We start from the raw sequence: 13,314 nt of genomic DNA, 5'->3' as shown, positions 1-13,314 counted from the left end.
TGACTACTGCTAAACTGTGTTGATACCTCAGTGCCAAAATGTCAGCATCCTAGTAAGCTGCCCTGGTCAAACAGCACTTTTCAAAAGCTAAAGCAACGACACGACCTGAAACTTCATAAAACCTTCTGCTGAAAAAGTGCGCGAGTAATTTTTTGCCAGTTACCAGTATATTGAGTGACCCCTCGATACGGCAAAAAAATAAATTCTCCAGCAGCACTTCTTTGTTTATTTGATTTTCGGTTGCTGTATAGCAACCATGTTATGTTTACAAAATAACTTCCGTGATACTGGAAAGAATTCTGTAGGAACTAAAAAAACAACAGACTAAACAGATTTGCTAGCTCCCGATGGGATGATCCAGATCAGCGAGTATGTTCCGAGTACGATGATGGGCTGGCATATGAAGCAAACGGTAAGTTTTGAATCTTAGTGACATATTTCTGGTATAATTTTCGTTTTTTTATGTAGATAAACGCGGCCAATATTACTTCGCCAAACTGGTTCTAAAGTTTACAGAGATACCAAATGACTGCAGGAAGAGGAAAACGAAGATCGGCTGCGGAAGGAAGAATCATGTGAAAAACAGGACTATGGGCACATTCATGGTAGTGGAGATCAATTTTCGTATTATGACGATTTGGTGGACATGGAGGCACACGACGAAGGAAGAAAGATCAGGAAAATGTTTTTGTTTCCTCTGCGTGCGATTTAATTCGTTTCACCATCATCGCGTGCATCTAACTTGACGATGCCAAGGAACAACGACAGAATCTGCTAAAGTGACAGAACGAATAGTTGTTGTAAGGAGTTGCTGTTAGACCGGAATCGTCAATGAAAGGATTTTTTAATTATTTAGATTGAGGTAAAAGTGCCTTTGTCCGGAGAGCATTAGTTCGTCTGCACCAGCAGCAGAGGTAGTACGACAGCTGGTCTGGTTATCCATTGATTAGATTAGTGCATCCGATCATTCAACCTTTCACAGCTGCGAGTCGACTACTGTAAACGATCAACCCAGCCGGAAACCGTAACATCGAAAAGAAGGAAGGCAACAGTTACGTTTCACTTTAATCAGGAGTACCTACGACATACTCATATAATAAAGCCAGTATATTGCTTTTCAATTATCTCTATCACATCTCTATCTATCACTAACGCTGTGGCGCGTCACTAACGTATGATTAGAATTACTAATCCCTAAACCGGCTGGTCGGCCATCTATGAAAACTGTCCTTCAATGTCAGCTTCCTTCTCCGAACAGCCTAGATAAGTCGTGTAATTTCGGTAGTGGTTGTTTCAACCGGCTGAAAATTACACTACGGACATCCTGTTCCGATGGTAAAAACCCCCAAACAGGGAACCCCAAAGCCATAATGTCATGCGACCCGTGCTATGGTTAAAATTGTTGAGGGGGTTTAAAATATTCGGAGCCTGAGAAATATCAGGGCGAACTCCCCAGTATGAATGCCTTCCTGCATTACTATGTCAGTGATGCAATGGATTGTTCACTCTACAGACCGAATTTTTTTTCACAGAGGTTTGGCAAAATATTGCTGGGTTTTCAACCGTTGGGGGTTTGCTACGGTTTTCACCTGATGGAAGTTCGCTGAAATTTTGCTGGATTTCAGTCTTTGAATTTCGGTGTATACGGACGACGTGTCGTGTTGGCTCTGATCCACTAGAAGGCTGATAAGTCTGTTATCTTTCTCTTAAAAACAGCCTATAGGCCGTGTGGCATCCGGCGGGTTGAAGCATCTCAGCCAAGAATGGATCCACTGGGTTCTTGCTCCCAGGTCGTAAGAGGCGACTTAAAGTAGACTTAAGTCAAGATCTATCTCCGTGTCGAGGACTGAATGGCTGGTGGGTATAAAATATGCCAGTCGCGAACGAAGAATCATGGGCCTTGCCTTTACTGTGTTAAGCGAACCTAAGTTATAAGAGTGTCACTATCGTCGGGAAATGAATCTTGAGGATTCGCGAACGAGGGGAAAATTCGGCTTTTTCGCTAGAGCTGATATTTTGAGAGTCTATTGACTAAACGATGCTCATATCAAGGTGATTAGCATAGGTGAAAAATAAATTTCAAAATAAAAGCACTAAACTGTGAGATAAAAAAATTTCGAAAGACAAATACCACTTTTGATTATTAGTGGAATTATAGAGAGCAGTACTGTAACATTGTGTTTTCGGATTGTGTGACACGTGAACCATGAACCGGTGTCCTCGTTGTTGCTAATATCCAACTGATTGTTTCCAAGATGGCAATCGTGATAGCCAAATGTTTCACAACGGAACCTTTTAGATATCCATTCACAAGTCTGTTGAGCTGCATAAGCTGTGGTAACAGGCGGATCCCGTATCATACTAGCGTTAGAGTCAACGGCTAACTCTTCTGATTGATCTCCTGGGAGCTGAAATCAAGTTATGAATATAATAAATTGCTTATGTAATCATACATGAGAAATCTTATGGCATATTCGTTTTTGACAGTGCACTACACCGGTGTAGTCGGTGCTACACTCATTCAAACTTGGGTGTAATCAGTCTATCTCTTTCTTTGCACTACACCGGTGTAGCACCAAGAAAAAACGAAAACGCCATTAAATAATTTGTGACTTTATCCACTTTAATTAGAATTTTTCTCTTAGCGGCATTATGTATTATATTAGTAAGAAAAAGTTTGTTTTTATTTTTTTCTTGGTAACCAAGGGTTGCAATAGTAACTAATGCTGATTTCGGTTTTAGATCAGAGTCGCCCTAGCTTCGCTCTAATATTTACAAAATCCATACAAAAGTGACAGCTCAGAGCGAACCTAGAGCGACTCGATTCTAAAAACGAAATCAGCATTAGACTTATTTTTGAATGTTCCCATCAGAATGTGAAACGTATTGTAAATACAACCATTTTGCATTTCAAACTCAATAATATTTATTATTATCTAAAGGGTAATAATATTAATTAATCGATTCAATCCGCAATATTGTTGTTTGTGTACAAAAACCAGGTTTACGTATTTCATCATTTAAATCACAGAGTTGATCGAATCAACAATTTTATTGTTGAAACGATCTAATTTGGATTACTGATTTAATGATATTTATACAATTAATTCAACTAAAGACCCTTTTTGAAACAATACCATGCCTTAAACACGTTATCATTGAAACTTTTCTATGTTACTTAGAATTAAAGGATAACAAAAATGTTGGTTTTGCACAATTTTATTTTAGCAATATATCCTAGTCTATGTTTGTTAGTGATTTCGGTAGTGACATTTTGATAAATGATCTACAGCGTTTCGCTGTTGTTCTGAAAGTTTAAAATCAACTGGGCAATAAAAATAGTCTATTGAAAATCAGTAAAATTGAAAAACTCACGAAAAAAAGGAAATTTTCCGTCGATGAGGCACCGTGTATGGATTCTTCGGGTACCAGCACAATCTCATAGAATGATTTACAAAGTGGGTGGGTGTGGTGCAATGTGTTATATATAGGTGTGACAGAACACACGGTTTACTAATGTTGGCAGCCAAGAATATGTAAACAGTCCAGAACCACAACGGGTCGACGTCATAGCGTTCATACGATTCAATGGGATCAGAACGAACGGTATGACGAAAGCAAGTCGATTTATTCTGAGATCTCTCACACTACTCATGTAAGATTTATCTTACGAATACTAAAGTGCCATCTCAGCCACACCTGTATATACTACAGGGTGCGCCAGCTGGATGTATCCTTTTTCAACATTGAACAGCTTCGCCATTTTCAGCCGATTTTCACAAGTAAGCTTTTTTAGGATATTTTAAGCCATTTATTATAAAGTAAGTTTAGAATACAAAGTCGATTAAATGCCCACCTCCATTTGATACACAAAAAGCAGCTCTTTTGCATTTTCAATGAAATTAGACAGCATTTCGGGCTTAATCACGGATATTTCGGCTAGTATATTAGCTTTGAGTTCGTCAAGGTTCTTAGGTTTGCCAGAATAAACTTTACCTTTCAACTAAAAAAGTCTAGTATCGTTAAATACGGAGAACGAGTAGTCCATTCCAAATCACCATTTTTTGAGACAACGCGTCCTGGTAATTTGCTCTGCAAGCACTTGATTGTAGCGGCTGCGGTGTGACAAGGTGCCCCGTCTTGTTGAAAATAGAAGTTTTTCAAACCTTTTTTCTGCATTTGTGGAAAGACAAAGACGCCAAAATCCAACGGTAGCGTGCGCGGTTGACGGTCTCTCCTTCTTTGAAAATATAAGGACCCATGATTGTTTTGGAGTACGCTCCGGCCCAAACAGTTACGTGTGGGTTCTGTATCCCCCAAATTCGACAATTTTGTTTATTTACTCCGCTGGAAAAGGTGAAGTGAGCTTCGTCCGTCATTAATATTATGTCCCAAAAATCAGGCTCTGCATCAACCATTCTTGCCACGATTTCAGCGCGTTATTTTGGTGTAAATCGACTCATAGCTAAAATGGCACTAAATGACGTTTCAGAATTGTGTTTATCTGTCAAAATCGGCTGGAAAATGGCGGAGTTGTTCAATGTTGAAATAGGATACATCCAGATGGCGCACCCTGTACATTGGGTGTGGTGGTTCTGGATTGAGTTCAATACTGCAGGGTGCGACGTGTGTGCTACTTGAGAGCTTGTGTTTGAAAAACAAATTTGCTTGTGTGTGTTTCGTCAATCTTTTTTTTTCGGTGGTTTGTAAGGACGTAGGGTAATGAGCCTATTGGTAAACATGTATCATTTTTTGGATATATGTGGTACGTTTTTTATTATTAAGGCATCTGAAAACATGCTTCTCTATTTATTTCTAAAGCACGGAGGTACTCAATTCGAGTTTTGAGTCTACAGAAAGGCGGGGTGTATTTGGAGATTTTACTGGGCGAGCAGACAGAGTTATGTTAGAGGAGTTTTATTTTTGATTTGTTTTCAAAAAGTTATGAGATTATCTATAGCAATTCTTGGCAGTTATCCAAAAAGTAATGCAATCTGACAAAGAAAAAGCACTGATTGGATTTTATCACAGGTTTGCATTATTATTTTATATCGATCGAATTCGTTAGGGAATGTTCAACATCGTAGTATTTCATATGGGAGTTTCAAAGTGGAGTTCGATCAGAAACAATCACATTCCCAGTAGAGATTTTTGATTTATTAGGGTAAGGTGGGGCAAATCCGACCTAGTAAATGGGTTTGGCTGTAAAATGTTCATTTTACACCGGATCAAGCCGTTTTATATACCAAATTAAAGTTTAGACATCTGCGCAACTTTCTATGTATAGCGTTTTGTTCATAATTATAGAAAAATTGAGATACAAGCGTTCTACGAAAAAATTCATTTTTGCTGTTTTCAAAAATGGTGGGGTAACTCGACCGCCTATGTATTTGGTTGATTAAGTACAGATATTACCCAAATTTAATGGGTTTTCAATGATAAATCAATGAATGTTATGTTATTGAATGGTAACACGAAGAAAATGGAACTTAATGTCAATCTTGGAATATCAAAATCACGAGCAGTAACTCATAAATCTATTCCCATTTGCATCGTAGCAATTGCTCGACGAATACTATATTCATCACGTTTTTGTGTCGTTTAAAAAATATTTAAAAAACCTTTTGATTTGATAAATAATCATTTTCTTTGCAAAAAGAAGCGGTCGGATTTACCCCACTATTTAGAGGTCGGATTTGCCCCACCGCGTCATTTTTCATTATGACGCATTTAAAAAAAATATAAAAAAAATTGAACCAAATTCATCTATGAACTTTGTAGGACTTTAATCAAAGAATCTAAATACACTTTCCTATGCGATCGCTTGACAATCAAAAATATCCTGTAGCCAATCATGCAAAAAAAATCAAATCAAAAGTTTTAAAAACACACTTGGTCGGTGTTAAGTCAGACCGGACTAAGTGACAAAATATTGATATCGAGAAGAAAGAGTTTAAAGTTTCAATCGCAGCATCCTTTACATTATGATTGGAAATTTATTTTAATAATTCTTGTTTATTGTTACATATTTCAAATCTGGCAAAAGTCGAATGTAGCTGACGATATTCTTTATCCAGAGCCATCATTATCTCATTTTTTGATGTTTTGCGACTTAGTCCGGTCTGACTTAACACCGACCACTTATTGTCATTTGAGTATCTCAATGTAAACTAATAAAACGCTGTCATACCACCATTATAATTATTTTCGATGCTCTACACGACAACACTGATATTAGTTTACATAGTGCTTCCGATTTTCGGTAATAGAGGGGGTCGGGTTTACCCACACGGTCGTATTGGCCCCACCTTACCCTATATTGAACAGTTTTGTTTCGAATTGTATAACTGGTGCACGCTATCCTTCTCTTTGTTGCTACGAACAGTTTTGAATATTAAAAGAGTATTCACATACATTCAGGTTCGATAAATTGGGGAAAATAATTTCGAGTCAAGTAACGACCTAAGGACACATTCGCACGAAAAACCAAGAATAATGTGACATGTATTCTGGAACAATCAACTTTTTACGTTACGAAAACAGGAACCTGAACTAAAATCATGTATTTTATAATTATGTTCAGTGGTGTAGTAGTAATAGTACACAACCCTTTAATTTCTTGATATATGTCCACTGAAAATAAATATTTAAACTGGGTTTTTGTGCAATTTTTCTTTTTAACTTAATTTTTCTATTATTTGAGAAATGTAACAATTTTTTTTCAGTGCATATTTTTTAGCAAACAAGAATTTATTTCGTGAAACTCATTCTCAGAGATTTTTGCTGTAAGAAATACAGATTTCTCCTTTTTTCCGAAACCGATGAATGCAAAAATTCCAACGACAACCCCCCCAAGGTGAGGGGAAAAAGTGAGTGAAGTTCGTGATTTTTTCAAAAGTTTTCTACAAATTTAATTTATAAAAGCGAAAGACAATTTGTTAGTAGTACTATTGTAGAAAACAACAGGTTATATTAAAAAAAATATTGTCGGATTGATAGTCCCTATCTCGAAGAGAGGATAATATGCAGAGGTTTGTAGTAAACACTCTTCAAGACGAAACGCTTAACTGAAATCACAAAAATAAAAAGAAAATATTAAAGAAAAATGTATTGTGGAGTACCAACTTGTACGGTTCAGTTTCCCAAGAATTAATTTTTTTCAACAAAAAATATTGAAAAAAATTCGATTTTTGAGGTGTTCAAAATTTTACACAAATACTCATTATAAGGAATCGATAAATTTTGCATGAAAAAGAAATCGTTCAAGTACAAGAAATTGTAAATGCAAACAATTAAAAAAATTAAAAGTTCACCGCAGCACAACTTTTGAAAAAAAACTCCTTTCCGAGATAATCGCGTTTAAAGTTTCGTGTTCCAAGTTCTTATGGATGGAACCAGTGTGCAGCGTACGTCTCTAATTTGAAATCTGGTGCACCGACCTGGACGAAAATTCGCATAGATATTTTTTTGAAGGTAAAGGGTGTCCCACATCACATTGCATCACAAAAAAATCGCTGTAGATAATAACCCATTGGGAATTTTCTTTTGAAAATTTGGGTAGAAATAGTTTAGAGTGTATTGTTTACGCTGTATTTTTATTGCAGTCAGTTTTTCAAAAATTGGAAAAAATGAAGCAACGTCGCGAATTGATTTTGTGGAAGCTCCTGGAAAATCCTCAACTCTCTCATCGGGACATCGGAAAACAACTCGGAATCGTGCAGTTAACGGTGAGTCTTGTGATTAAACTTTACTACCAAACTCGCATCGCATCGAACGGAAGGAGAAATGCGGTCAGAATGGATGTTCTATTAGTGATTAGCATTACAAGCCTGTAGTGAAAGCGTTTAAGTGGAATCCTAATGCTTCGGTCAGAGATGCGGACGAAAAGTTGAATCTGTCCAAGTCTTTCGTTTAGAAAGCCAGTTTGCGGTGCCAATAAGCATATCAATTGTTCAATCTTCTCTATACGAGGGGTAAAAACTAGACAAAGAGATATAACATTGTTGGATTCAGTATTAAATATTTGAATTTATTCAGGTGGTAAATTCAGCAATATTGTGAAGAATGTGTATCTTTTAGTTCTTCTTCCACATTCTGGAACTAAAATTCACACGATAAACCAGACCGAGATGAAATTGGACATACCCTGTTAGAAAATCATTCAAAGCGTTACACTAGCAGCAGACGCGCTCCACTCAGAAAATCAAACGCAAGTGTCTTTGAATACCAGCGCCTACTCGATCAGTGAGGCATTCACGTGACTTCAGGAAGGTCAGATACAAAGATTTTATTATTAGATTAGATTTATTAGATTTTCTTTGGCCTCATATGGTCAATCTCTTAAAAAAGAAGTATCGCCAAACGATATAAACATGAACATTGTAGAACATGTCAATTCGCAAATATGGATACTTTTAGCTTCATCCAATTAACTTCGTCAAAAGAATGTTGTGAACCACTGTGCATCAGCCTGATTTGATGGAAGATTTAACCTACATTTGTCTAACTTCCATTTAAAAACTTTTATCCACCATATATTTTTATTTCCTTGCATGTCCTGATAGCTTCTTGCATTTGTAGCACATTATCGGCCGTTTCGTTAGTTTGAATAATCCTGAAATAGTTTTGTTTGATTTAATCCCTTTGTCGCTCACGTGTATAATATAGTATATATTAAAATTTACTTCAAAGGTCAACTCAAATAAACTCACTTACAATGCTTAAAAGTTTGGCGTGTGCATAACAATTCTGAACTTTTTTTTATTAAATTTAAAAATTTCTTTCATTATTGCAAATCATTAATTGAAAACGACAATTAGATCGTGTATCGTATGGGGTTTGGTGTACTTTTTACATTCTTTTAGACGGTATATTCTAATTTTAGAACTTGGTTGCTATTTTGGGTCTCGACAGACACCGCTACTTTTACTCTTCGTCCAGTATATCGATCTCAAAGATTGAGCGCTGGATAAAATTAAGTATCGTATGGAGAAAATCGATATCCTGCCAATGCTGTTCCCCCCGTTTGACATCGATTACCACATGACCTAGCTCTGCCGGCAATAAAGACATCATGCACGTGATCTCCTGGATTCGCCGAAAGGGGGTGGTCGGCTCTATTCCATCCAGCACAAAAAAGATTGTTGATAGATATCTAATTTATGAGAAAACTCTTTGTCCTGCGTCTTTCCTTTAGCATGCCTTCTCATGGGAGTATTCAATGTAAAAATTCATCCAAGCTCCCAGAATAATTCGATTCCCTGCCTTCACTTCTCTAGTGTTACCATGAGGCCATGTTCCAGAGAGTTGTTGATGTGCTGCATTATAATGATGTCGGGATGTCACACCAGCACCGACTGCCGTTTGCGTTCCCCAACCCACTGACTGTCGTCGGTTCGACCTCTGACAAATGAGCGGAGAATGCAGACACCGGCAACGTGTTCATGTTCAATGGGCGTGTTGGATAGATGTCAGTCACTGGGAATGAGATAAGGGTGTCACCGGCTGGCTACCGGGCCGAGAACGGGGTTCTATCACAGAAGAAGCTCTGTAACCGCAGCATCAGTAGACACCGTGCAAATCACAGAACAAAATCGTAATGAAGTGGAACCAAGGATTTTATGCCGGTAATCACGTTCGGGGGAGTAACAATACGTAAAGTAGGTTTACGCGCTAAATGTAATTATATAACAATGCGGATGAATGACTTCACAATCATCCGGATTCGAGCTAGAGAAAGGAAAAGGAAGGAAGCAAGGATTTAATGTTTGCGGTACAGGAAAAAGGATTTACTGATGCAATTAATACTCTTTGTAATAATGAAGTGCAAACGATGGTATGCGATGAAATCGTTCTTCTCTTACAGTGCTTTGGTATAATATTTCAAGCGAGACTTGACCTTTAGTTCAGTGTAATGTTTTGTCGTTTCAATTATAGCTCTCAGGTAACAAATCGAGATTGATCAAAGTTACATATATTACATGAAACAGTCCACGTTTCAATTAAACTTCATTAAAAGCATTTAAATCGGCATATGCTATCTCATATTACTATGATTAGTTTTGTTATTGCTTTTTTTACTTTATTTCATCTAAAGAGAAAAAAGTTTATTTGGGTAGAACTTCTTGTATGTCATTCTGTTTATTAACTTTTTATGGTATTCTTGCATTTTTACCTTTCCTAAAAATATCTAGAAGCCATTTAAATTTAGAAATCTTTCTTTGAAGACAGGATACAAATCGTGTCAACTTCTAGATTTGGGACAACGTGCGTATAGTCGTTTGTGTGGCGAGACTGACTGGGTAATACTTTGAAATGCTCTTGGACTTATTTTACTGTTGCTGCTTTTTATTCAATTCGTTTATTTGATAAGGCATGTTTGCGTTAGCTAAACCCATTCATGCCCATGTTGTTTGTGGACAACAACGTTTTTAAACAGCTATAACTTTTGATTGAGGCAAGATTTGCTCACAAAAACAAGTAAGGTTCATTAATGTGATTATTGCCTTTAATTAGAAAATTAACAGTCACAAGGATCAGCTCTAGAACTAAAGTTATTGCAATTAGTCTGATTCGATTCCGATGGAGCAGTGCTGCCAGGCACAGTTTACGTTGACGACGGAAAACGATTTTTTCATATATCTTCGTTATGGTGCAATATTATTGAATACTGATAAAACTTATTAATTTAGACTGTCGTTGCCTACGTTTTCCACGTAATTGGAGTATTGTAATTATTTTAGGAGAATTGTATTGAGCATTAGAAGGTAAAAATTGATCAGCTTCTAGCACTGCCATGGAATCACCTATCTTTATGAAAATAGGCTTTTCGTGTTTCTTGATCCCACCGTTTTCAAGGAAAAATAGTTTTGAAACCCTACATGCACTAGAAAAAAGTTGGGCATGAAAGGGTCAAAGGTGCCAATTATTTTTAGTTTTATATTTTAAACTTCTAGGGGATGATTGTATTGATATTTTTTGTAATGAAGCTAAGGAGATTGTATAGCTATCTTATACATATAAACGAGTGGGTGATATAATTTTCGCAAGATTATCGGGGGGGTTATTAGAGCAAATAATTGTTAACTAAGGGTAACAATTTTACCAAATTTTACCTTAAAACTAGGAATAACTAGAGAGCGTAATTGAATTTTGTAAAGATTCGGAGGGATTAATTAAAGCTATTTTTATGAATAATAATACAGTTGGGCATTTTAACCGAGATTAAGTAATATAAGAATTTAAACTATAAGAGACAGGAAGAGGAAAATGCTTAGGGAAGATATTTGGAGGGGGAGGTAGGTGGTGATACTCCTGCTTATCAGAGTCATGGAAGGAAGGGTGGACAACGATGACAAAGGGAGAAAATTATTATCTTTCAGTTTCAGGGATCGGAAGATCGACGTCATAGATTACAGACTCGGGTGGCCTTCATCAGGAAAAATCATGTACATACTGGGACGATTTCGTAGTACAGCTGAGACGCGGATCGGCAACTTGCGCATGTGATGTTTGTGCTTCGTGTTTTTTGGCTCATTCGACAGAGATGCTATGGACAAAACCTCAAAATTTTAATTGGATTTTTCATAATTTAATTTTTCTCTGTTTGTAAACAGGTTGAGTAGAGTCTTCTCAAAATATTAAGTCTTGAGGACGAAAGATAGATTTTTCACAGACTTTAAAGGTGAAATAGATAATCAATTCTGGAAAAAAGCGTATTCAAACCTATGTTATTCAAATGAATAACATTTTAGTTAGATTCTGATTAGAATCATTTGAAAAGTTATTCGATAGATTTCTACTTGCCATTCGATTTAGTCAATACAAGCCTTGCTTCTCGCTCAGATATGAAGAACAAATAGCAAATCGTGCATGAAATTAAAATTGTAATGTTCAAAGTGGCTGTACTTTTCTTGAAATAGTTCTGAAAGATCGCTTGTAGTTAATAATATACTTTCCGAAAATGAATGTCTTGCTTTGTCCCTTTTGACCCGAGGTATGGAAAAAGGTGATTTTTCATGATATGTCTGAAGGAGACGCATGGTGGTGTTTGATTACCCAGGGTTCGTAATACAATTTATAAATGTCTCTCTAGATCAATAATTGAAAAAATGTGTATCTTGCTAAAAATTTACCATTTACCAAATTATAGTGCCTTTTTTGTTCGTAAATGTTGAATTTTCGAACCACCATAAGTGCCAAATTTTTTAGGTATAAATAAATAAAAAAGTAACTCAAATATGAATTCAGCACCACAAAATTACCTCAATGCGAAGTTTTCATCAAATTCGGACCACTTTTGAGGTTTTGTCCGACTTTTGTATGGAAGATGATCACTGTCGCATCAAACCATCGCGGTGTATGGTACAGGCGGAAGAGGCCAATGATAAGAATGATAAGAAAAATAAAAAGGGCAGTTAAATATGTATATTGATGGTTTTAAGAAGGTTTATACGAAGGACATATAGAGAAAATTAGGTAACTGTCGCCGCATGCGCAGATACCGCTATTCGTGAGTCCAATACGTCGACCAGCCAAGACATCACACGAATGCAATCCCGACCTACATCCATTCCTCTGAACCAAGGTTTCATTAATATTTTCGGAATGAAAGAATGTAACCACCGTTCCAACTCTCCATTGCTTCAAGATGTCTGCCAACTTTCTAGCGTCCTCTAACGAGATATTGAAAAATTCATTGAAGCAGATTGGTTTTTCATATATGTCACCTTCTAAAGTACCCGACTTAGCTAATGAGTCGATTTCTTCATTATTTGGGATGGAGCAATGCGAGAGAACCCAAACTAAGCTAAAATTGTACGATCTTACAGACAAAGCACGTAGTAGCTCCCATATTTTCCCCAGAAAACATGGAATGTGCTTTCTAGGTTTCATTGAACGGAGAGCTTCTATTGAGCTGAGGCTATCCGAGACAACAAAGTAATGATCGGTGGGTAAAGTATCAACAATACCAAGGGTATACTGAATAGAAGCAAGTTCTGCGACGAAGCAGGAATTGCAGGATCATTGAGTTTGAATGAGGCGGTAGGGCTTTGATTGAATATACCGAAGCCAGTGGAGCTGTCGAGGCTTTCCCCGTCGGTGTAAAACATCTTATTGCAGTTGACTTCTCGAAATTTACTATTGAAGATGCTTGAGATCACTTGCGGACGTATGTGATCCGGGATACCATGAATCTCGTTTTTCATGGATGTTTCTCGTTTTTCATGGATGAATCTCGTTTTGCATGGATGTTTTTCATGGATGTTGAATCAGAAGCCTGAGGAAGATTGACATAGTTGAGATAATAAGAAG

This window comes from Topomyia yanbarensis, chromosome 2 (genome assembly GCF_030247195.1).
Source record: "Topomyia yanbarensis strain Yona2022 chromosome 2, ASM3024719v1, whole genome shotgun sequence".
In the NCBI taxonomy this organism is placed as follows: Eukaryota; Metazoa; Arthropoda; class Insecta; order Diptera; family Culicidae; genus Topomyia; species Topomyia yanbarensis.
The sequence above is the reverse complement of the archived record's forward strand: the minus strand, read 5'-3'. Positions refer to the sequence as shown.